Source organism: Drosophila pseudoobscura, chromosome 4 (genome assembly GCF_009870125.1).
Source record: "Drosophila pseudoobscura strain MV-25-SWS-2005 chromosome 4, UCI_Dpse_MV25, whole genome shotgun sequence".
Classification (NCBI taxonomy): Eukaryota; Metazoa; Arthropoda; class Insecta; order Diptera; family Drosophilidae; genus Drosophila; species Drosophila pseudoobscura.
In genome coordinates, this window is record NC_046681.1 from 25,443,268 (window position 1) to 25,469,997 (window position 26,730).

The 26,730-nt window shown below is 42.7% G+C and overlaps 1 protein-coding gene across 1 annotated transcript in view; it reads left to right on the forward strand.

The window, feature by feature from the left end:
• The first annotated feature begins 504 nt into the window (after positions 1-504).
• Positions 505-26,730, forward strand: part of Hr38 (Hormone receptor-like in 38) — a 34,394-nt gene continuing 8,168 nt past the window's right edge. Inside the window, exon 1 of the mRNA XM_001356829.4 lies at positions 505-1,473. The gene's annotated coding sequence lies outside the window, so the exon portion shown is untranslated. The remainder of the gene's footprint in view (positions 1,474-26,730) is intronic.

The following is a 26,730-nucleotide window of genomic DNA, read 5'->3' on the forward strand; positions in this document are numbered from 1 at the left end:
GAGATGGCCTGTGTCGGGTTTATGACGCACATAATTTCCGTTTTTCCTTTTTGCTTGTGGAAAAACTGTCCCAGTGCACTGCATTCGATGCGAGAGGGAAGGAGTGAAGTGAATCAGCAGGGGGGCCGGCGCAGGCGCCTTAACAACGACGTCATCGATTTTCCTCGCACGAGCTAAGCTTTTGTTGTTGTATTTTTGGTTGGTAATGCCTGGCAATGACGTAATAACCTGGCCGACAGACTTCGGGCCAACGAAACGGCAACAAAAGGTAGGTCGTGTCCCCTCGCGCTATCTCACTCTCACTCTCTCACTCTCACTCTTGCCCTTACACTCTCTCAAAACACACACGAAAAAGCGCAGCACCGAGAGCGAGCACAACGGCGTATACAGACGCCAGCTGAGGCAGAGCGACGCTGCCGCCGCCGCTGCTTTGAATATAGTCGCGTGTAACCGTAAAGATAAGTTCAGTCGCGTCACAGACGCCGCATTGTTAACAACTGTACTCTCAGAGTGGCAGCACACAACAGAAACAGCAGCAGCAGCAGCAGGCGGCAGCTCGAAACAAATATTATTAACTAAAAATTCTAACTAACGGTACTTAAAGCCTCTCTCTCAAACTGTCTCTCTCTCTTCCTGTCAACGCGATCAGTATTAACATTTAACGGTAACTAAACAAAGCCACAAGAAAGTGCTGGTTCGCGATTGCAACAAGTTGTTGTTGGTGTTTTCGTTCGTTTGTCATTTGTTCGAATATTGAATTTCAAATTCGATTTTCTATTCAATTTCAATGCGTTCTATGCGGAAACGGAAGCCGGTCGACCACTCGGCGTATGTGTAATAATTTCCTCGATGGGAAAACAGTTTTATAGTTTCGGAATACGTTTGGGAAAGACATTCTTTGGTGACATTTTCGGAAAAGGGTTTTGAATAATTTCGCAGCACGTGCTGCAGAACAATAAGCTCTCTATCCGCGTGTGTTTGAAACGTCCTTGTGCCTCCTACTACTATACATATACACATACTACGCCTTACATATACACACACAAACACACACACACAAGAAACGTGCGTAAGTCATTACGTCGTTAGTTTGCTTTGGGCTTTGCGCAAACGCCAAAAAAAATACAACAAACAAAAAACAACGTCCAGAAATAAAGGAAAAGCAAAAAGCAATTTAGCAGAGAGAACTGTTCAGCAAGTTCAAGTCTAAGGACACACACACACACCATAAGAACAGCTGTGGCAAGGACGAAGCCAACAAAAAATGACGACTACAGTCAGGCCTGATTATAGCGACAACAAGAACAAGAACAACCAGGAGCTGTGCCAAAACGGAAACGGAAAACAGCCGAACCACCACCCGCATCATTGAAAGTGAAACTTTGGAACGTTCTTTCGGCGAATTTGGTGGTCGCCCAAAAACCGCATTGGCCGACGTGCTGGATCACAAGCGCCGCCTAGGGCGCCAGACAGGTGCCTACCCATACATTATATGTGATATATAAACGTGTTGTCCATGTGATCTGTGTGTTTTTGTGTATGTCTCTATCTTTTTGTGTTGTGGATATCTCCCATCCTCACATCATTATCGCACGCACCTTTTGCTCATCTGAGAACGCTTCATCTTTTGAGTTTTTTGTGACTTTCGGGGGTCTATAATGCGCGATCGTCTTGCCTCGCTGATTGTGGTGAAGCAAGAGGGCGGCAATAACGATACCAATAATAACAACAACAACAGCCATCAGGATCTGCCTGCATCGATGCTGCTGCAGCCGCCCATTAAATGTGAAGCCTCGCTGTACGCCCTGTCCCCCTACGAGAGCAGTCTCTACCATGAGATCAACAATAACTCCTGCTATAGACAGAATCTAAACAATCAGCAGCACCAGCAGCCGCAGCAGCACCACCAACAACACCACTCTCAGGCACACCAACACCAACATCAACTGTTGCCACCACCCTTGCCGCCTTTGATATATCCCTGCCGCAATCTCTTTCCCGACGGCTGTGATATCACTCATTTGGCCTGCTGCAGTTCCTCCTCCACATCCACATCCACATCCACCTGCACCTCCGTATCCAGCTCCTCGTCCTCCTGCAGTCCCACCAACAACAGCAACAGCAGTGGCAGTGGCAGTGGCAGTGGCAGTGGCACCACCAGCTTTTATGCCAATGGAAACACGTGTATGTATTGGTTTTTTCTTTTTTATTTTCCTTTATTTTTCGGTGCTGGGTTTTTGCTAATCGCACACGCCGCGTATACGCAATATCACGTATACGCATTGCCCCATACGAGTAGAAGCAGAAGAAGCAGCCGTTCGGTAAACGGTTTGCTCAATCCAAATGGCTTGAGGGCATGTCCCACAGGCTGGGCTGAGGAATGGGGGGCGTGGCACGACGCACGACAATGACGACATAAATTTTCATCAACAGTGCTCAAAATGCATCATAAAAAAATGGTGAAAATATTCAACAAATAATACAAATGTGAGTGTAGTGTTTGCATTTGTGTGGGTTGTCTCTCTGTCTCTCTGCTTTGGCGCGTTGTCGTTTTATGTTGTTTTTGTTGGGGTTGGCTTTTGTTGCCGCTGTAATACACATGTTTACCAGCGTCAGCAAAGCGTCCCAGTGGCAGCAGACGGCAGCGGACAGAAGAGCAAACGGCGGATAGTACAGCGGACACAGCCTGACGCAAAATGATTTATAAGCTGCCCAATAAACAGAGAAAATACTAACACAAACACACACAGAGAGAGAGCGAAAGATATCGAGGGATATGCATTGCCAATGCATTTTTATTAATATCCAAGAACCGTATAAAACAGAAATACAAACATTCATACCGCAGGACAGAAATTCATGCCTTTGTGGGTTTGAACCAGTTGATACCCTTGCAGGTCGTATTTTTTTAAGGAACTATCACTAGCAGCGTTTGTAAAACTTTGTCCAAAATTGTAATAGCCTCCGCAAAAGGATATACAAAATCATACCCAGAGGGAGGACGATATAAGGCTGCTTTCTGCGGCACACAGAGGGGGTAAAGCAGGGGTTGGGATGATTTTTTGGCCATTTTATTGAGCTCGCTTTATCGCTGCTGGTGTGTGGCTAAAACGGCTTGAGAAGCATTACCAATGCATTTGTTGTGGCCAAAATCGGTTAGACAGTTGTTAGCTGCTTCTAAAGCAGTGGATTATTCAATGTGTGTTATAATAGTCAGAATATACTCTGTAACATTTGAGAAATTTGCTTTTAGGAACTTTTGGGCAACTTTTTTTTGTTTAATGGATAATAATAGTGTGAACACCTTTTCCCTTAAAACCAGCCTACAGTTCAATGAACTCTAGTGCTTGTAGCATCTAACAGTATTTAAACAATCTAAAAAATAAAGTCTTTAACAAATCGTTGCCAAAAACAAGCGTATTAATTGCAATTTTAAGGAACGCCCCATACAAACCCTTCAGCGTCTCCTTATAGACGTCTATTAGCAGTAGCAAAACAAAAACCACATAAATGAGCGCTCTATTTATACATTTTGGTATATATTGTATGTGCACTCGTAATGCGGCAATGGGCGCCAAAAAATTGCCCGACAGCGGATGACAAACCAAAGTGAAACAAATTGCCGTTGAAGAACCCCACAGAACATATGACCAGGTGAGGTCTAGGCCCTCCGATTTGGGGTAAGGGCTGGGGCTCATGACGCCAGCGACGCCATGAAATCGAATGCAATACGTTACAGCCAGTTTAACGGATTACACGGGACACAATTTACACAATATTTTCCCCTGCGAACCGAAGGAAAACGCGATGCACGCTGCACGCTGCACGCGGCACGAGTGCAGCAACGTCATCATCTGCCACGAAATTTTGCACAAAAATATATGACGAAATAGTTTTAACAGCCAGCCAGCAACTGCGTCAGCGACAGATGCATCTCTATATATATCATAATTAGATCAGAATTAGTTTTATTATGCATATTATATGGGTTTTCGAAGGGGGGGCCAGGCCACGTGCTGATGACGTCGTTCGGAGAAGATGGTTCGGGGCATGGATGATGGGTTTTCCGTAGGATGAGGTGGCCGAAATGCTTTTAAAATAATCACGAGTCATCAGCCTCTTCTGCAGGTTTTTGTTTTGTATTTTTTGTGGGTTTTGTTTACCCCCATATCCATCTCTCTTCTTTGTATCTATCTTTCCATCCACTCTATGGGGCGTGTGAAAATATTATTTCTGATTTTATTTATTCATTCGAAACATCTCTGGCCACATCTCTTTTTGGGCGTAACCAATTGCATTTCAACATGAGGCGCCTCGTACAATCCAATCCATCCAATGCAGATTTTTCGGATGGGATCATTATGGATCGTCCTCGTCTGATTGACCCCCAGCCAAATGAGACTTGATAAATGATGCAAAAATGCTCGTATCGTATCTATGACACCCCAAATCGAAAAAAAACAAAAGATCTCTACTTACAGCTACCGACGACTCCGAAGTCCGCGTCCGATACGATACGCAGTCCATTGTATAGGCAGTATTCACGATCCGTCGTGCGTTTTGAGTTATCTTTGTGGCAGCTGTCGGGATGGCCATTGTTGATTGTTGGCTGCTGGTTTGCCGGGGTCTCTCCTCAATGTGGATGTGGCCATCGCACACACACACTCTCTTAGAGCTCTCCCCGAACACCGGTTTGCATAGAGCCCAGACTATCAGACTACCAACAAGACCAGTAGTCGATGGTCGACCATCCCAGAGCTGCGTTTGTTGTCGCTGGAGTGTTTGTTACTTCTATCTTGAAAGACCCCGACGCGGCAGCAGCAGGTGTATCGGTGTTTAGGTGTTAGACCCACTAACATGATTAACATGCTAACAAATCTGTGTGTATATGCCCAACAGTTCTTGCGAGTATGCGATGCTTAGTTTTATGGGAATTTGGGATCCTCTAATTGGTCATTTGGTTCGGACTGGGACTGGGACAGGGACAGAGATAGAGGATAAATAAAAATTAAATGCTTTTGTTGGTTGTTTCATCATTGAGGTTTATGCGAAGCTTGGCTCAAAACGTTTGGCCTAAAAGGGTCATTGCTATGTGGCGTTTGTTTTGTATAAGAATTACAGAAGAAGATTGGGTAAACTTTGGTTGATAGAACAGATGATGAGTTTTTGGACGTAAGGAGTTGGTTTACGAAAAGAATTGAAGGAATTCATGTAATTGAAGGAATAGAGAGTAAAAAGTAACCAATGAAGGCCTATAAATGGTATACAAGAAGAGGTAAAAAGGTTTAGTAGTAAAATTTGTACATATGTAGAAGCCCCATACGGAACGAATTCTTTGAGCAGTAAAATTGTAGCATTTTAGCCGTTTTTAGCTGTTTAGAGGAATAGGAAATACAGAGATTTCTGTATCATTTCAAGGGGTTTTATTTGAAAAAGAATTATTGGGCTGAACTCTGAGCCAAGACTTACTCTTTCCAGTATTTGTACAGTTCTGCCTTCGATTTTCGTTTTACAAAGGCTAAAACCTATGGAATAATTTTGTAGTAGATATCTTATAGAAAATAGACATCATATTATGTTAAAAGTTACTACGAATATGTGAGAATCGATTGTATAAAGAAGATATCTGCCTACCCAGATCTGTAAGCGATATATGAATCAATCTCTAATTTAGTTGCAGTCCATAACATTTCACAAGTCCCATCTTTATCGATACTCCATTAAGCTGTGATAAATATGAATTCCATTTTACTAATCTCTGGCGCTGATCGCTTCCTAGTTCCTGACCCGAGTTCAGGCCCTAATGTATCTCGAACCTATCTCAACTTGCATTTAATTCACATTCGTCTGGCACTTTTGCTCTTCATTTTCGCACTATGCCAATGAGTAAAAACCACAATAAAAAAAGGCGAATTTGTTAATTTGATTTTTTGTTTTGTTGCTGTGGTGGTGGTTTTTTTTGCTTTGTGTTTGACGGGGATGATGGCCGGAGCCCGCGTCTTGGGACGTCTGATGGGACAGAAACTCTCAGAAACTCTCGATATTAGCGTCTCATGGAGATTGCCCAGCGACTGCTTAATTATTTGTGTTGATTTATGCGAATTTTATAACAAAATGCAGAGAGATACTACACGCGAAAAGAGTGGCAGAGGCAGAGGCAGGTATGGGTAGGGGCATGTAGGGGAGTTGCCATTATTGTCTTCATCGCTGATCGATGGCCAAGACATTGGACATGGGGACGCCAGAGCCGCAACGAGAGGCAGTTCCCCCCATAGACCAGCATTAGTTCCAGTTCCAGTCCCCCCACCATTTTCGTCTGCTTATCAAGACAATCGATAACCGCAGAAAAAAAACACACAAATCTGGCCGAAAAATACGACGATAATAAAAGAGCTGCAAATGGGGGGAACCAACCTCAATTACGTAATAATTATAGTTTGCCTGGATTAATTGTATTTATTATATTGATTGTGTGCTTGTTTCGTTATTAATTGCCGTCCGATTCAATCCGTTGGATCGTTGGATCCGACGCGATGGGCTGCTGTGCTGCTGTGCTGCTCTTCAATTGGTTCACACGATGCCACGATCTGTTGATGAACGAAAATAAATACGGAAAGCGTAAATTCCTGTCGGGCAGTGCTTTCTTCTGCATTGCTAAAATAATTTCTAAATTCGTTTGTTTTATTTTAAATTTAAACAATTGCCGCGTAATTAGCCAGCGCGACTCCCCATCCGATCTCTACTTCTCTCGATGTCCAAAAGTGTAGAGAGAGAGGGAAAGGTATTTTCTATCTGAAACAGGAATAGATCTCGGTTCGGGTCGATGAAATAATTTCAAGTGGTTTTCAATTCCGCATAGTTTTGCCTGTGACTTGGGGGCATGAAATGCAATGGGTTGATAATATCGTAAATCTCGTATATTTATGTATGTACATATAAGGCTATAGATTCCAAGTGTAAAAGTTGAAAGAAAGACTGGAGGGTTTACTGGAATCTTTAGATTCTACATCTAGGCAAATTATTCTTTGAATATGGTTATGTTTTCTTTTTACTTTGTTATTCTCTCAGTGCAGGAGGCGGTCCTGTAGCGGATGAATATTCTTTGGATTCCTAGATAAATAGGATTTCGTTTCAATGAATTCCAACTCAATTATCTTCAGAGTTAGAAAGAAATATAAGTTATAGATGCTTCCCTATACTCTTCTATGCTTCAGTTCATTGAATCCTAACTTTTTCCTAGACATGTCTCTCCATCGCCTGTGTTTAGTATCATCTCTACCAATTCAATGGGTACCTCCCAGTCGTTATCTATTCCTATTCCTCACTTGCATTTGTTTTGATTTCGATTTCAATTGCGTTTCCTTTCCTCTATTCGCACCAAGTATATTCCTTCCTCACACCTCAATGCGAGTGCAATGTCCACAAATCACATGGCGATTGGGCGATGTCACACTGTGGCATGCAACAAGAACGTGCTGTCCGTCTGAGGCTAGAGCCAAGACGGGACCACCGCCACCACCACCACCACCATCGTCATTATCATCATCTGCTGATCAGCATCATGGGGCATCATGGGAATGCATTGGCAAAGGCGTCGCCAGAGTTCAGACAGCCGACATCCGACATCACAGACAGCAGGTTTTTTCCTTTAGACGGTTTCTCTCTTTACCCCGTGCACCTCTTCACACTCTTTCACTCGGAGTCTCTGCATCTCTGTTTGGCTTCTTAAATTTTTGGTTACTTTGTTGGCTGTTGGTCAATTTTGACTGCCTGTCCGGCTGTTCGACTGTCCGCCCGCCTGCCTGCCTGCCTGGGTTGCTGGGGGGCACTCGCATACGAATATGTAAACCTTAATTTGAAACTGATTGGATTGCCTGGCCGTTGGCCTCTTGTTGGTGCCTTGTTTTTCTTTTATTTTTTTTTATTTCTTATTTTTCTTACTTTTTGTTGTACATTTTTTGGTTATTTCTTAATTTTGCCATGCACTTGATGAGCTTGATGGCGTTGTCTTGATTTTTGAGGTTTTTGTATTTGCAGCAGACCCAGTTGAGGGGCGTTGGGCGTTTAGATTTATTGGGTTGCCTTGGCTCAGTCATTGCCAAGTCTTTGTTAGAATAGCATTTAATCAGGAAAAGTATAATAGATATGTATACCAGATATATTTTGCTGAATAATATCAGAAAAGATCGCACTACTTTTGCCAAGAGCTTCCCTTTTATACCCGTAAATTTAAATATATTTTGCCATCATTTACACCATCATCTACCATCTGCCAGTGTCTTCTGATGCTTAATTCCCCGCACCCATTCAAATTATCGGCCTGTAATTAAACTCTATAAAAAAAAATAGTAAAAACTATTACACAACATTTAACAAATTTTCAGCAGAGAACAGGCCGGGCAATAAATTCCAATCAGTCAAGAAAATTCCCAAAAACAAGTTAAGAATTATAACCAAAAAGAAAAACCTCTGCGGAAAATTGCATAGAAGCAACAAAACATAAGCATTAAAAAAAAAACAGAAACAAAAACGAAACACACATTTATGCGTCGAATCGAGCAAGAAAATTTATTGTCCATAATATTTGCTTGTTTAATTTTATTTTATTATTTTAATTATTGTGTATTCGCCGCATTGGATTTCCTATGCGGTGGCACCTTGACGAATGTGTTCGCCAAATGGAAGAAAAAAAGAAGCCAACAAGTTTTCCCTCCCCCTCCCCCTACCACTACCCCTACCCCCTCTGGGTGCGTGTGTATCTTTGGTTTTGTAATCAGACAGAAATTGTTTGCTAATAGTTGTTGCTTTTTGCTGCCTGCCTGCTACCTGTCTGGCCAAGAAGATTCATCTGCCGTCTGATGTCTGCCTTTTGCAAGTTCTTGTCTAAAAGGAAAATTCGCATACAAAATAGGGGGGAAAAAATAACAACAAGTCGTTGTACAAATTGTTGTTGCTGCGTCTGGCTAAGTGAGGCTCAAATTTGAAAGATTTTTAACGTGTGGGATATCTATTAGAGGAGGGGTATATGGGGATTGGGATGGAGTAACGCCATTTTTTAAATCTTTTCAACTAACCAGGCATGGTCCTCTTAAGATTCTATCTCTGAAAGAATCCATCTCGCTGGCAAATTGGTCTCAAACAGGGTCTCATGACACTCAATGAACCGCATGGCCGACCCCTTTTGTAGAGTATCTACATTTCGTTGCCTCAGTTCTTCCCCCAGGTTCCCCAAGTTTTTCGGTTACATTGTCAATTGGCTTGTTTATTTCATGTTTTGGCGCGTAACTTGTTTGTTTGCTCGTTGGTTTTCTTGGGCGCACTTGAAGCCACAGCCGCAGCCGCAGCCGCTGCCATAGCCGTTGTTGGAGTCTGAAGCTGCGACTCAGATTTGCAATTGCAATGCTCGAAGCAGCTCCCCGCCGATGGAGGGGCACCAGCAGCATCTGCTTTGATTGGCAGACAGACAGCCCACAGAAAGACACAGCAGACCCGACCCGGCCAGACTGAAGCGAAGCGAAGCCAAGTGGGAGCCAAGGTGTTGGGGCAGACTCCAGCCAAAAAATCAAAGCACACAGTAAAACTTTTTCATTGCAAATGAAAATTGCAAAAGTAGCCAAAACTAAAAAGCAAACTGAAATTGCCCGAGATGAAAAAACGAAGCCCTTTAGCTCCAACTATTTTTAAACCGTCCTCCCCTTTGGGCCATACAAAAATACAAAAACAAAACACAAAAGCTCCTCCTTTTAGCCACGAAAAAAACAAAAACAGAGTGGAAGCGGAGGCAGAGCTCACGTGCAAAAATAAAACGTAGCAGGGAAAAAAAATCGAAGTCCACCCGAGCCCCTCTTTCCAGAGAGAAAAACTTTGATGGCGTAATCATCACAAAACACACACACAGATACAGATGCACACACACATGGATACACACCTAAAAACAGAGCTAAAGATACAGATATAGATACCACCCTCTGTAGTAGGCCATGCTTGCCGCGTTGTGACGTCATTGAGAGGGTACTACTGTAGGTCGGGGCCCGGTCCTCTGTATAACAGCTGCGAGGAAAGCGAGTGGAAAACAACCCCCAACCCATGGGCCAACCACCCCACGGAGTGCGCCCGGAGAGTGCCTCACGACTCTCACGTGGCATAAGTTGCTTTCAAGGTCGTTGCTGGGTTGCGCGCTCTCTCTCTCCCTCTCTCTTTCTTTGGTGCTGTTTGGCCCCATGATGATTTCACACTTGTAGATACCCCCCAACAAGAACGGGACAGACCCACACTCTACGGTTATACTGCAGTTTGTTGATATAGCACGCCCTCTTTTAGCACAAAACTTTGAGTTTGTTTCATTTTTATGGTTGGCACTTTGGCACAAAGGACCTTGAGAGCAGTGTTTGAATTTAAACTGGAATTGCCATTGGATATAAATGGAGAAATTACCAGTAAAATTGGAGAACCGCACTAAATCGGGATAGTAAAAATGCATAGGTGATTTAATGGGATACTTAAATACAGGGAAATTAAAAAAAGGATTTCAATAGAGATTTAAGGAATGCTGGAAATTTATTATGAAATATAGAACTATTCGAAATTGCGGGATAGGACTCTTAAGCGGTTATTGTATTGTTCGCTTGTGAAAGATACACACAGAAGTTACTTTATTGATTCGTCTCACCAAGAGAGTTAAAGCCAGTAAACAGATTGGTTCAAGAAAGTGGTCGAATTTAGGGAGAAGTTTATCAAAAGGAGGTGTTCTCTACAACACGTGCTTCCTATTTCTAAGCATTGCTTTACTTATGAGATACAAATCATGCAATTTCTGAACTATTAATATTATGCAAAAGATACTAAAGATACTATTAGATAGAATATTCCCTGCCTTTTAAGTAAGTCTATTGTCCAAGTTACCACACACATTACCAATCAATATATGAACAGAAACCTACAAAAACACCATAGAACTTGGTATCCGTTCAATAATTCATGGATTAATCAAATGTGCCTTAAGTAGAGGGAAGTGCGTCAAAGAACTGCCTGTTTCTCTGGCATGCCACCGACATGCAACATAAACCATACAACACATGCAATTATAGAAGTGAGACCCCAAGCAGACGTCTGTTGGTGGGGGATGGGAGGGTGGCGGCTCGTGCCAGAGTCATATAATTAAAGACCCCAAACACTTTGCAAGTTTACACAAATCAAAGTCAGGCTGAGAAAACATGTATAGCTATATATACTATACATGGATGTGGTGTGTTGTGGCGTGGTTTATATATGTATGTATGTATGTATATATGTAGAGCACGCACTTGAAACTGATGACGTCCTTGGCTTTGGACTGCGGCTGCACTCGACGTTGGGTTCACATTCGATCGATAAAGCCACGCAGGACTGTTTCGAGGCGGGTTTGAGGATTTTCACGGCTGTTGCCAAGAGTCCCAAATAGAACTGATGACGTCAAAGCGGAAGCGAGACGGTAATACAAACTATCTGTTTTCTGTTTCCTCCGATTCTCTCTCTTTTTCTTTACGTATGCGTAATATTGAGTATACCACGTGTGGCACACACAAGCCAGCGGAGAACCATCATCAACAACAACAACAACAAGAACAACAGTTTGTCAGGCAATTAAATGGCCAATTAAATGGTCCGTGAACATTTAGCAGATGGCAGATTCCAGTAGCCACCAACATATCTGACAATTAGAAGACACAACAAACAAACCAGCAAACAAAAAATTAAACAACAAAAAAGACACACTCATATGTGCTTGCAAATTGCATAAAAATCACAGTGAAGATGCCATCGCACACAATCATTAACGGCATCAAGATTGGCTTAATTGAAGTAGCGACAACGAGCGTGTCTCATTACCAAGTCAAACACAAGCTGAGAATCGGAGACGGAGACGGAGAAGCCCACTGAGACTGAGAGACACGGAGTTTGAGAGAGTTTGTGACAAGATTGTCAAATACTTAGGCAGGCGGGCAGGCAGGCAGCAGTGACATCAAGCATTCAATGCAAAACGCGTTCCTCAATCATTTGTATCGAAATCGTGTATATATATGCACATATATGTATCTACCTGGCCATATAAGATGTATAAAATACTTCTTTAAATTTCCATAATTTTTGTGTGTGTTTTTAGCCGGTTTTTTCGTGTTTGCTCGAGCGTGCCATAAATTTGTGGCTCAAAATTTAGAACATTGCAATTAAAATAACGGATCCGAAATGGAGAGAGAGAGAAGTATCTGTTACCCTCTCTCCACCTCTCTCTCTCTCTCCACATAAGACGTTTCATAATTTGCTTATAATAATCATAAAGTCTTTTGTGAGCTCTGTGAAAACTTGTATCTGTGCGTTTGAATTCATAAATTTTCAGCGCGCATTTCCTGACCAGCAACAGCAACAAAATAAAGTTAAGAGCTACAAAAAAGTATCTTTTATTATGAATAGTGACTCAAACTTTGCGATGACCTTGAGCTCTGCTCGGAACGAAATTAGAATACGAAGAAAAGAATTTTATTTTGGTTTTATTTTTATGATCGAAGCTTTCGCTTTATGGCGATGCTTTTGTGATTAAAATGAGTTCTGGGCTCATGACATCCGATCTGTCCTAAGATATGGTCCAATACCCGATACCCGTCTGCAGTCTGGGCGGAGAGCAGGGCAAACCTGCACTTTGGAAACCCAGTTCTAATAAAAGAAAAACAGGTTTGGTTTTTTTGAGAATATTAAATTGTTATATATGATCATAGGTGTCTGTTATGCTTCTTATTTGTGTCTGGTTTTCGGGTGGGGGTTTGTCAGGCATAACGAATGGACAGATGCTGATAAATGCAGTTATAAATGAATCGATTAGGAACGCACATGTCTGTAGGAAGCAGTCTTGAAAGATTGCTATCGTTAAGAAGATATTATATAGGGGGAATGTGGCATGGAACTGGCTTGCAAGCCGATAAAAGATGCATGGAATCAGGGATGATTGAGCTCGTTAAGGTATATAGACAGGATAACGACTAGACACTCCTTCATATATAAAAAGATATTTACTTTATGAGTATTACTTTCACTCTCTTCATAAACCATTCAGAACAGGATCTAAATACAGTGGTGGGGCGCCGCCGGGCGTCATCTGCAGGCACCATTAAGCGTTTAATTTATGCGAACACATTAAGTCAACCGAAATGTGTATCTGTATCTTTCAGCAGTATCTGGGCAGCTCGATCTGCACTTGTATCTTCATTTTTATGGTCCTCGGCTATTCGCTCGGTGCCCCGTCTAACTGTTTGGTGCATCATAAAAATGTTTAATGAATTTTTCGTTATATCCATCATAATATGGTTGGCTAATGAGTTGCTTTTAGCAAAAAATTAACACTCGGTGGAGAATGAGAGCCACACTTGACCAAGCAAAAAATTAAATAAAACTTATGGCCAGGCCATTTGTGTGGTGCACAAAAAGTTTATTTTAAATTAAATGCAGTCTTTTACAGAGGTGCCACATAAAAGGGGGATACTGAGATAACAGCAAAATGATTCAGAATATCGTTATGAAAACAGCACCAGAGTCCGCTCCATTTTCCCACCATTAAATGTTGTCACTGAACACTTTGTGTGCCCCCCTTTGACCTAAGCTACTGGTCCTTGGACTTCTGTCCGAGTGCCCGCATTGTGTTCTAGATACTTGATGAGGCGCCCACCACATCTCCAGCTCCGAGCTCCAGCTCCCAGCTCCATTCGTGAGCAGTCGCCGAGCATCGTTGCGAAACTATAGTAAGCCAGCGGACACTGGCCTTGAAAATCTAATATTCTCATTCTCATATACTCAATTAAAGCGGCTGTAAGCGAAGAGCAAAAAAGCAGCTAACACGGCGCTTAGTTACATTTTGCAGATGCTAAAAGCCGTCAACGAACTCGATTGCGATGTGCCAGACAGCAAATAAAAATTTAAGCATACCCATATGTACATCGTGTATCTCTGCATCTGTATCTGTATGTGTGTCTGTATCTGTGTATATGACTTGAAAGTTCTCAGACTTCACGAACAGACTGACCAAATGGCAAACAGCTTCAAAGCTATTCCCCTGCAGATGTGCTTCAGCTGCAGTTTTGGCCATCGGAAGCCTTCACTTTTATGACCATCGGTGTACTTTGTTGGCGGCTACTGGGTCGTACTGGGTATTCCCTCTGGCATTGTTCTAGCGCTTCTCTCCTCTGATCTTCAGTTGGGAAGACACACACATTTTGTGTCAATTAACACATTCATTTTGCAATCGATTTAATTAACTCTCTTCAGACATCCCCCCAACCCCAACACAATGTTCATTTGAAAGTTAAATAATTGTCGGGGGGCTACAGGTTTTGGCCTAAGTTATGGCGCTATTAATATCTGACTAGTGACAAATCAGTGCATTCGGTATGGAGAGCAAATCCCATTAATCGATTAACTATATGACAGTTATGTATTCCACAGTTGATAAGAATTTATCAATAAAATTTTAATGGCAAGCGATAACTGAGCGGCTCTTGGATAAGCTAACATTAAAATGTATTCAATTATATGAATATGCTAAATAAATAGTTATTGAAGAGTTATGCTTTCACAGTTATCGATTATTAATCGTAGGTTTATGTACAATTACTTTTTTAATAGTTTCACATCTGTAGTTTGACTTTAAGACTTCTTTTGAGGTTCCCATTTGATATTTCATATTTATCGATGTTATATCGATGCCATATCCTTTACTTAACAAACTTTCATCGATTCTTTATCGATTATTTATCTGAAAAAAGTAAATACAGCTGAAATGCTGTGACTATGATAATGATAGCTGACTGACACTCCCCTCAACAACAGTACCATCACAACTTCCACATCCTTAGAGCCCCTGTGCTTGGCGCTGAGTGAGCCTTGAACCACATAAAATAACACAATAAATAGCGAGTCCAACTAACCATCGACCCGACCCGAACCCAAAAGCAAGGCAAACAAAACATGGCCAAAGACAAATAGCAGATCCGAAACGCGCCCAGTTTCGGTTCGAGCTCTTTGGATATTCAATTTGTTTAGACCTTTTTGGCTCTCGGTGCTGGCTGGCTGGCTGGCTGACTTGCCCCGTTAACTGTTAACGGTCTAAACGGTCTTTGCTCGATCGCAATTGGATAATGAATGATGCTTTGAACTGTGGCAAATTCTTTTGTCTCCGCGCGAGCACAGAGGCCCCCACCGCTTAACATTGAACTTTTCGCCATCTCCAGAGACAACACACGGCTATGGATACTCGCGAAGCGTACTCGATTCCCACAGCATTGAATGATTTATGGGCTGGAGAGAAGCGAAGAAAAATAGACCCCAACGTGTGTATAGAGGGAAAAAGTCATTCCGTTTTCGATTGCGGATCTAACGGATGAAACAAGAACCTTGTTATGCATTTAACACGCCACAGAAAGAAGGAAAAATATACACAATACTCGTATAAAATCTGTGGGACTGCGGGACTCTAAGTACAATAAAAATAAAATGCGATGAATTATGGGGCAAGTTTTTATATTTGCCAGTCTCTGTGTCTCTGTGTCTCTGTGTGTGTGTGTGAGTGTGCCAATCAGCATAATCGGTGATCGGTGGATCGCAGGGATTGTCGGATTGTCGGATTGTCGGATTGTTGGATTGGCTGTTAGATCGATCGGTGATCGTCAGATCGTCACAGCAGCCATCACTTGCCGCCAATTGTGCATCGATCACCGCTTCCCCCAAAGAGCGGTAGAGAGACACCGACACCGATGCCGATGCCGACCTTGTGCATCAATCCGATCGAAGCGAAAGAAATGCGTGCAAAAAAAATGGTTTCGGTTTTTATTTTTTTCGAATTTATTTGGTTTTTCTTTTTGGGTTACATCGATCCATCCGCACCAGCGAAGGTCTAACAAATTGTGACTGCCAATTAAGTAGAGTCCGAGCAACAATTATAGCGATTTCGGAATCCGATTTTGGCCACATCTTCTCGCGTGCTGTCGCCCAATTGACGTTGGCCAGGTTGGAACAATTAGCATAAATTAAAATTGGTTTACGGCCCAGCATTAGCTTGATGACACACTGCATACTCGCACAGAGAGACACTCAGAGAGAGACAGAGAGAGGCAGAGAGAGAGAGAGAGGTGCCGGTGCCAGTGGATCGAACCCATGGATGCGATGCGACTGAATCCGCCTAACGATGAGAGTAAAAGTGATCCAACCGGTTAGCGCGGACGCAGTGCGGGGCCGCTTCTATAGTTAGTCTCTGAATTTATGACCCACCCACCCTCACAGCCCCCCATCCCGCTCCGAGCCGAACCGACTTAGAATCAAACGCAGCATTTTAATCGCGCCATATAAAGCGCAGACGGCAGGCAACAGCAGAGCAACGGCAGAGTAAAAGCAAAAAAAGTAAAAACAAAGAATGTTTTGCGCATGCGCCGCATCATTTCTGTTGCTTCTGATGCGGCTTGTTCTTTGGTGCTGATACCCTGTACTTGGGCAGTGAAGTGGGTATGTTTAATGGAGGGTAAGGTGACTGGCAGAAGACTTTCTGTATAGGAGATCGAACCATTTGAGCAAAAGATCATAATATTATTAAGTTTGAAATAGTTTTGTCTTAAATGATAAACGCTGTGGTATTCAGGGTTTTAAAGATATGGTATTATATTTTAATAAAGTTATGCATTCAGTCAGTATCTACCCATTAACCAAAAACCCTCGGATCGGATAATTATAAGGGCTATAATTGGGATACTTTATTGGTGTACTTCCAGAAATGCAAGCAATCGCTCTCTATTTTCCAGGGGACTTGTCCCCAGTGCTAGGTATTCTATAGTCCAAACTACTATACGACCTTCTCACTTGTATTCTTGGGGTTTTTTTTGCTGCTTCATAACTGTGACTCTTGTGTTTTCGCAGTGATTTATATTCTTTTTCGATCTGCTCGTGCTTTGTTGCGGGTCTGCTTTTGCTTTGCTTTTGCTTTCATTTGAAGCTCGATCCGACTTTGACTCCGAGACGCTGCTGCTAAGTGCGCTAAACAAATAGAAGATTTAGAGACATTCTTCTACAAAAGCGTTGATTTGACTAAATTAAGCCTCAGACGGCGCAGCCGCAGCCGCCGCAATCGCATCGGCATTAAATTGTAATCAATTTTAATGGCTTCTTGCTTCCCATGGATGGATCTCAGCATCAGATCATCGTCAACTGGTTTTGACCAACAGCGAAACAAAGTAAAAAAAAAAAATGGTGCTACGTTCTTACAGCTTTATTTTTGCGTGTCCGTCGCGTACCCCGTGCTCAGTGAGCTGTCATCGCATAGATTATCATTATTTCTTCTGGCCAGAGCAGAGCCAGAGCTCTTTTGTAGAGCAATGTTTTTTGTTTATTTTTCGGTGTCAGGTTACCTTTCAACTATTTCTAGATTGAAGCTAATCAAAATGAAGAATTAACAGATCTAAAAATGTTTGTTGCATAAACAATATGGAGTGGAATTTGCTTTACTGATTTGTATGTCTTTCGGAAATGGCGCTAATTATGTTTTAATTTTATTGCGAATTTTAGCATAATTTAAATATTAATATAAGGATAAGTGGCTAAGATCTGTGGTTAAATATATTCGCTTTGAAATTAAGAATAAGACTAAGATCAAGTTTAATTCTATAACATTTTCCGAAACCCCAACAAAAGATGACGATCTTTGAGCAACTTTTATTGAATTATATAGACTACCTATATTCTTATTATTTTATTATATTCAACGTTTAAGCATTGTATAATCATATGTCCCCCTCTCCAAAATGTTACGTACTGCCCTTTTGGGCATCTTTACCATCTTTAAACCCATAAAAACCCATAAAATTACAAATACGATCCATGAAACGACCTTCGGGGTGCTTCCTTATTATGCTTTAATAAGCATTACTTCGAAATCTACATAGATATTTGCTTTTGGTATTACCCAAAAAACTCTTTCACTTTCATTTTGCTTCACATGCCCAACGAAAACTATCCCATACCATCCCAAACCCATCTTGATTTGATGCCGCCCACAAGAAAAACTTAACTCCAAGCCACACTTTGCTTTTGGAGGTGTATGTGTGTCGCGATATAAAGCACAAACATGATGATCAAACATCATCATCACACCATCTTTAACCATCCATATACCAGCCCAAGCATATCCCATTCCGAACTTCGGCACATACATGCCCCCACCCCCACCTCATTCATATCGAACCCCACCCCAGCTTAATAGCCACATCCATATCCTATCCACATCCCATACCATATCATACCATCCTTAGCGCCTTTGCCATCCACATTGACATGACTCTGTCTTTTTTGGCTTGGTTTAAATTTTAGCTCATCTTTTTCTATGGGTGTCTTTGGATATTTTTGGTGTGGTGTGGAATGCATGGCATCATCATCATCATCATCATCAGCATCATCATGAGGATCGTCAGGCAGGCCCGGCAACAACTTGACTCTGAGCTGAAGTGCAACTTGCTGCACACGCTCTCGCTCCTCTCTCTCTCTCTCTGCCTCTGCCTCTGACTGCAGCTTAAACGTGTCTTCAGGTCTGTTATTAAATCAATAATGAAGCACACGAAGCGCCCCGAAGCATCAGCAGCAGCATCATCATCATCATCATCATGATGATGACGATGATCGGGCTACATCATTAGCACCAGTTGTGACTGCGGCCGACCGATGTTGCCTGGTGTTTCGCCTGGTTGTCGGCGTCTGTGGCACGCCGGCTGACACACAAAAAACATCGTGGAGTTCACGGAACGCACCCAAAAGCCAAACTCCGTTTTCGTTTCGATATTTCGCTTTTCGTTTGTCGTTTTTTTGGCATTAGACAAGCTTTGTTTTCCAGCCAGAGGAAAAACTCCAAGTTTGGCTTCAAGTTCTTCTTCTCCTGCTTGAAGCCCCCGTCCCACCACCCCACCCCCCCAGAAAGAAATCGAATTCGAACTATTAACTTATTGCAGTCAGTGTAAGTCAAAGTCGAGACGTTTGCAATATTTCTCTGTGGCACTCGGGGATCTGTCTGGCGCACATTCCACTCAGCCACGTTTGTCTCCAGCTCCAGCTTCAGCTCCAGCTCCACGTCTTCGTCTTCGTCTCCATCGATGTTTGGTGTTCGGTGTTTCAGGCACGGCAAGGTGTTGAGGTTAACTAAGGTGTGATAAATTTTTTGCCATCGATAGGTCGCTCTACTCTCCGCCTCGAGTGGAGTTTTGTGGGGTTTTCTGCTTTTGCTTTTGCTGTTGTTTTGTTTTTTGTCATAATTGTTTTATTATGGTCGTGTGGGTCGGGTTCGGTTGTGGGGGGCGCCAAAGTCAGTTTTCATTGTTGTGTGTTTCGCTTTTAGGGCAGGGATTACGAGTGGAGACACCACCGAGCGCACTGCAGCCAAAAACAAAAAACTTAAGGGGGACAGCATCGTGACAACGCTCCCCCGAACGCAAAAGCTCAGTGCTATAAAACAATCGGAGAAATCTATTTTTTTTCTTATACCTTATTCTTTTTTTCTGTGTGAGATAAGTTCTCACAGTCCTGAGGAAATCTTCTGCACAAAAAATAAAACCATTTCCATTTATTTCTTACACTTTTTATTGCCAAATTTCTACTTTTTTTAAGACAATTTTTGCAGACTTTTTTGGCGGTAATTAATAGACAGAGACACGGACAGTAACGCCTTGGCTATGGTCTCCACTTGTGCATAAAAATTTGTCCATCCAATGGGCTGTTGTTGTAGCGATTGTTGTTGCAGTTGTTGTTGTTGTTGTATCGCATCCATTGGTGTTGCATTGCCACTGACTGGCAACACGCAAGCCCCGCCAAATGAAAGAAGCGATGCCAAACTCTGTTTGTCTATTACTTAATTGCCAGTCCAAAACCCTGGGATGGTATAGAGGATACCTGAGAGGTAAGCGTAGGAGTACCACGCGGAGGAGGCGGAGTCGAGGGTATGGAGTAGTCGTCTGCCTATAATAACAATTAGCGTGGCATTTTAATATGCATTATTGCTGTGAAAAGATCGCAAACTGATTTCACCAGCAACCAAAAGAAAAACACACAAAAAAAGGCAGCAAAGGCTTTTTTGCAGAAGAGTCACGACTTTAGCAGGACGATGAGGAAGCCAAAGGCAAAGCCACAGCCACAGCCAGACCCAGAGCCATCTTCAACTCCATATGCGTTGGGTTTTCTTCGTATTTGGTTGGAGGGGAATCTTAATTACACAATTAATTTGTTGAGGCATGCAAAATAAAAAGTCTTGGGGATCGTTGGATGGGTTTCGGTTTCGGTTTCAGTTTCCATTTGTCTGGGGGTTCAGGTGATCAGGTGCTCGTTTGGAGAGTCCTCATATGGTCTTGGTATGGTACTTAGATGATCCTAACATTTCCCCAACATTGAACGCTTTAATTGCGCTCAATTAAAGTCACATATTGAAATTGAATTTATGGTGATGCGGATTTGCTTAACGGATTGATGATCACATTTTGAAATGCTGTTTTGGCCAGGGGTTTCCCCTCTTAAAATAGCATTAAACATACATTTTTAACTCTTAACGAATTACATTACTAGAAATTGTTGCTCAAGAATTTAAAGACAAATTTAGACACTTTTAGAGATGAATTTTTACACCAGTATATTTTTCACATATTTCTTCAGTTTATTCCTTTGATTCTTCGGCTTCTGCAGATAAATTTTCCATTCATCGAACACCCATCTTCGAAATCCACTTTGTAATAATTTCCGTTGGTAGACCTTCCCCAAAAAAAAAAAACATTTTCCCAAGAATCTCTTTATTAACCATTAGCCGCCTTGTGCCAGTGCCGGAGTCTGTGCCTGAGCCTGAGCCAAAGGTAAGCAAATTCCCAAAAAGATAAATCTATTGTATCTGGCAGATACAAAACTCAAATTTAGATATGCAAACGAACAATTTTCCCGTACCCAAAGTCGAGTGGAGTCGCGTCGAGCCGAGGCGCTCACACTAAATCAAATCTTCATAAGGCCCCCAACGACAAATATATGGGTTAGGCTCAATTTGCAGCTTGATAGAGCAGCGGGGAGAGTGGAGTGGAGGGGAGCGGAGCGGAGAAGTGGGTCTAAGGCTGGGATTGGTGGTACATCTCACAGATACAGATACGAAGGCAAGACAAAAGGTAATATTGGCGTTTTAATGCATGTTGCCTTTGGTGTTTGTGGCTGCTGCTGCTCCGGCTGCTGCAACCTGCTGGGAAAACACGGAGAGCTCTGTCTTGGATCGCAGGGGCAGGGTAATCGATTGGGGAACCAATGATCCCCCTGCCCCAGCCCCTTCCCTACCCTGCTGCACGGCCCTCCTCCAACTGTTTGTTTTTCCAATGAAAGCGAAAACACCAAAAAAAAAACTCCGAAACGTGCAACAATGGACAAAGGGTAGGAGTAGAAGGCAGCTCGAAATTAACACTAATACGATTCCAAAGTGAGGGAGTAGCAGTTCCAGTCTGGGACATGGAAGGGAGTACCAATCGCAGGAGGAAGAGGGCTGGCACCAATCCCAGTCAAAGTTTCGGTTGAAAGGGGGCTTCCACTGCCAGTCGGATACGGTGTATCTATATATCCATTAGATACTTGGCCAACGTCAACGTCGCGTGTTTTGATAGCTCGCTGATATTTCAGTCAGTAGGAGCGAAAAAAAGAAGCACAATGCAACAAGCGAAGATGCTGGTAAACCAAAAAAAAGAAAAGAAATTGTGCCAAAAATGTGCATACCCTGGCAGAGAAGGTATGGTGATTGCTACCATACGAAGAAGCAGGGATCTTTCATCTAAAAAATATAGAATCAAAGAATCATTTGATTGATCGTTGCAGCCCATTCCCCAACACAGGCTACGTCCTGGATTCTCAAGTTAAGACAAAGACAAGACTATAAGACTCTATTTTATATCTGTCTTAGGAGCAAATCCTATCTTTGTGAGAAATTTCCTTAATTCTAATCTCCACAAAGTTTGATTCGAATGCCATGAAGGGTATCCCCAAGCTTCGGCTTTGCTTACTGGTTTTTATTTATTTCTTTAGGAGCTGGTGGCCGGCCAAGAGGTGGCTTCCCACCTCTCGCATCAGCTGCACCTTCTTTGCCGGCTTCGATTCCATGTCGGATGCTCGCCTGGCAACGGAGCCAAGAAATCTTTGATTTTTTTTGCTTAGACCGAAACCTTTTTTGTCTAACCGAAAGCCGAGGAAGCAAAAAAAAAAGTTCCATTCCATGCCCGTAATTATGTAAGCGGCGTTCCAAAACTGGCAGCTTATTTATCTTTGTCTCAGTCATGTCAATCAGTCGGTGGCAGCGGCTCAGGCTCAGGCTCAGGCCCAGGCAGTGACTCCGACTCCGACTCCGTGGCAGTCGCCAGCAACACTGATGCACTGCAGCATCATGTGCACCTTTGACCCGCCAGCAGCTTCAGTCGAGCTGCAGCCCAAGTTTGGTGGGGCGCCGCTCAAGATGCAAATTAGGCGGCTTCAATCTGTATAATAAATGTGGGGGAAAGAGTCTAAAGCTCGGCAATTGGGGATTGAGGATTGGGTTTTCGGATTGAGCATTGGGTTTGGTTGTGGGCGAGGGAGTGGAGTGGCGATGGAGGGTGAGACTTCTAAATGGGCAGAGCATTGTAGTCGTGATTGAACTGTACTATATTTGGAGGGAAGAATCTACGGGTTTAGGTGCATTGGAAGATTGAATAATTCAAGGATTATTGGAAATGGAAAGTATCCTAGATAGATGAGGAAATGAATATCAATTTTCAATTCTGTTAGGTGACACCTTTTTCCTGTTTTCTATTCTCATGCATAGACCTTTCTAATATATATTTGATTCCCACAACGACAGATATAGATACAGATACATTATACAATTTGGGTTTCCTTTATATCTTCTTATAATCCAACAGCAAATTTAACAGATTCGATTTCATCCTTTCGATCCTTTGAAATACATTCATATATCGGATATCCACATTGTTCCGATTGTTTCCAATCCATCTGAAGGTATCTTTGTCCCAAACGCATACTTTAATTCGAACAAGCAATATATCTTTATTACCCAGATACTATTTTTAGAGACATTTGCTGACTTGATTCATTTTAGAAAACACACTCTCTCCGAAGTATCTTTTAGTATTAAAAGTACGGCTGCCTTAGCCGTACATCGATTGAGATGATGATGCTGATGCTGATGCAGATGCTTTGCTGATGATATAACAATTCAATTAAACCAGTTTACAGAATGAGTAGAAGCAGATCCGAGGCAACTGGGCCCCGCGGCTAACACCTTAACGGCAAATTCTTTTATTAGAATTTCATGCAAATAAATATCTTTGGCGATCTACAGATCGCACTGTAGCTGAGTAGCCTGTGGCCGCAGCTTGTAGGGGATTTGGTTACTCGCTGCCTCTGGCGTTGGCTTTTACTTTTATGAATCCGCTTTTTGCATAATGAATGATCAAGTGGACATTGGGTTGGGTCTGAGTGGAGCTCTCTGACCCATTGCCGGCTTTTGGGCAAGTTCCTGAGGCTGGCTGCAGTTGGCGACAAGTGCCACCAGAGCCAGAGCCAAAGCCAACGCAAGAGTTCGAGCAAGAGTATTGGCCAATACACAGGTGACTGCCCATACAGACACAGCTACAGATACAGATACAGATACATTCAGACAGATTCATGATTGGGGGGCAACTGGTTGAGATGCGCTCAAAAAATGACTTCAATCCGTTTGGATGGTCGTCTCTGGTTTTGGTCTCTCTCGAGGGGATCTGGAGGGGGATCGGTGGGGATCTGTGGGGTGCCATGAAATGTCCAAGATGGCCTTCGATGATTTTTGCAGCGATTAAAAACCGATGACGATGTCTCGTGGTTTACTTAGCATTCAAAGTGGCGCAAAGAGATTTATACGAATTGTTGCGACAATTTCAGCTTTTTTTACTCGATTTTGTTGTTGTTGGATATGGCTTTGAGTCATTCATTCAATTGAAATTCTTGAACAAAATCATGTTATTGTCTTTTAATGATGTTGTGGCTGTTGTTGTTGTTCATCTTGATAGCTGAGGAGCCAAACACTTTCGATGTTTAACTCTGACTGACCTTTTGCCATGGATAGTTCTATATACACTTTGTATCTGTATCTACATCTCCATCGCCATCACCATCTGTATCTACAACATGTACGGGTATTGAGACACTGCTGACACAGTTTCGCTTACGTTTAATTGTACGGATTTATAGGATTTTAATAGTTACACCGTGTGTGTGCTTTTTAGCACCGGCATCGCAGCCGATGTCTGCCGATGGCCAAGAATTGCCCGAAGATTCCATATAACTTGATTTATACGACCAACACTTAACTGGCTATTGGCCCCACCAAAGACCACCGAGTGGGGGCTGGGGGCTGGGGGCTGGGGCCTGGCTGGTTTAGTGGGTGCCATAATTGATTCGCCAAGAGTCTCGTCTCTCTCAGCCTCCGATGATCGTGCTTGGGTGGTTTCATTATCGTGTGGCTCTATATATATATTTGTGGGTGGGGATCTACTAATTAGACATGCCTTCAGGGCGTTTGGGAATAACTGTTGGGTGTTTGATGGAGTGTTTGGCATGAAGAAACATTCCATACTGCCTTCATGGATAGATAATCAGCTGATTCCCAGAAATGACCCACTAATGATTTGATTTTCATATTCACTTGATGTCAAAAGTCAAGTTCCTTAGGCAAATGATTCAAGACTTTTTGCTGTTGCTCCCACATTCACAATGTTTTTGGTACACACCCTTTTTGTGTGCCACAAGAAGCCAGAAACAATGCCACCGAAGACAGAGAGATAGACAGACAGACAGAGGATAGGGCTGTTCCCAGATCAATATGAAATATCATTCGCCCCAATATGGCCTTGGGTCATTTAGAAAGCAATTCATCGAAGATGAAGCTCGGCATCGAATCGCAAACAAAGAAAATAAAAATAGAAATAAAAAATAAAAAAAAAAAACAGATTCCCGAATAAAACTACCGTCGGCTACTGCCAAAAAAGCTACCGGGAAGAGTGCGCGATAAACATTGAAGATTGCCCATTTTAGACCATTGTGTTTGATGGCCCCAAAGCAAAATTTACAACCGCAGCAAAAACGATACGAGTATCTGTAAAAAAATTGCAAATTCGGGTTGGGTTTTGGGGTTTTTCTTCTTCCAGTGGATGCATTTTTCGTACATCTTCTTCCCTGAAAAATTGCAGTTTTCTAATTGTTTTATTTGTTTTTTCCTTTGGAGCGAGGGGGATTTTCATCTCTCGGCCTCCTTCTGCGAGACGAGGCATCGTTAACAAATTTATTATAATGGAGAGAGAGAGAAATCCCCAAAAAAAAAGATACACCATTCCTCCCCAGAGTCTCTCTGGGGCTCTGCCTCTTCTCGTGTCTTCTTGGCCCATTGCATAAGTTTGCTAATTTTTTTTGTTTTTCCAACAGAGTCTGTTTTTTTATATAATATCGTTAATACATATTATTTTGCAAGGCTTTTGTTCATGCTCCGGCTAGAGTCTTGTACTTTGAACTGCGAACTCCATTGGCCAGAGTTGGTAGAGTCTTGGCTGGGGCTTGCTTTTGGCCAATGGCCTGATCAATGGATGGACTTGGACATGTAGGCATCTGCCGAAATTGACAGACTGAATGCTGGGAGGGTGCCGGGGTACACTCGTCTTGTGCAGTGACCCAAAGAAATGGTAATGCGAGTCTGGATCGTCTTCTTCTTGGTTCGGTTGGGTCAGAGGGAACCCATACCCATACCGTATATCCGTGGCCCGGCCTGGCCACTCAGTCATTGAGTCAGTGGGTGCAACACAAGCCACAGCCACAGCCAGACTTCGTGTGAAGATCTGTGAGAAGTATACAAATGGGTTTCAGGTTCGGTTCACTACAGTTTTTTTGTGTTTTTTTTGGACTGTGGGCACCAAAGGAGTTTACTCCTCATTTTGTTGCAGGTTTTCGTTTGCGACTGCGCGGCGGCGGCGGCGGCTTCGATGGTATCGCCTTTGAAATCCACGACAGCGACAAAAGTCGCAGTGGAAGACGACGACGACGACGACGACGACGTTTGGCCTAATAGACATAGAGGAGTCCCCAGTCTCCCCCTGCTTGTTTTTTTTGGGTATAGTCTCTTCCTGCAGTACCTTTGATGATGATAATGATGTTGTTGTTGTTGGGGAGGCGGCGGATGATGATGATGATGATGAGGAGGAGGCCGTTCGTCTGGAGACTAGACTTTCACTATTAATTGTCGATTTTCATCAATTGTTGTTGTTCATTGTAGTTGCACTCGGATACGGCGGATGGGCTGATGCGGCAATGCTTAATGGCCAATGGGTAATGGGTAATGGGGTTGGTATTTAAAGTTGAGCAGAAAAAAGCTGACTCTGAAAACTGTAGAAGGAGAAGAAAAACCCAATTTCTGTAACCGTCCTCGAATCGAAAATTTTCATATCGAAATTGGATCTATTACTCAACTCAGGGTTCCTGCCACAGAGAGTGAGAGACAATTTGATTGATTTATGCAATCTCAGACCTTTCCTCCGTCTATTGTCTAGCAGGTCTAGCCTATAGTTAATTGCTCATCCAGCAGAAGATCCGCTCCACTCCACTCCACTCCATTCTTCTGCGAGTCTGTTATATCATCGGCTAGAGGATGGA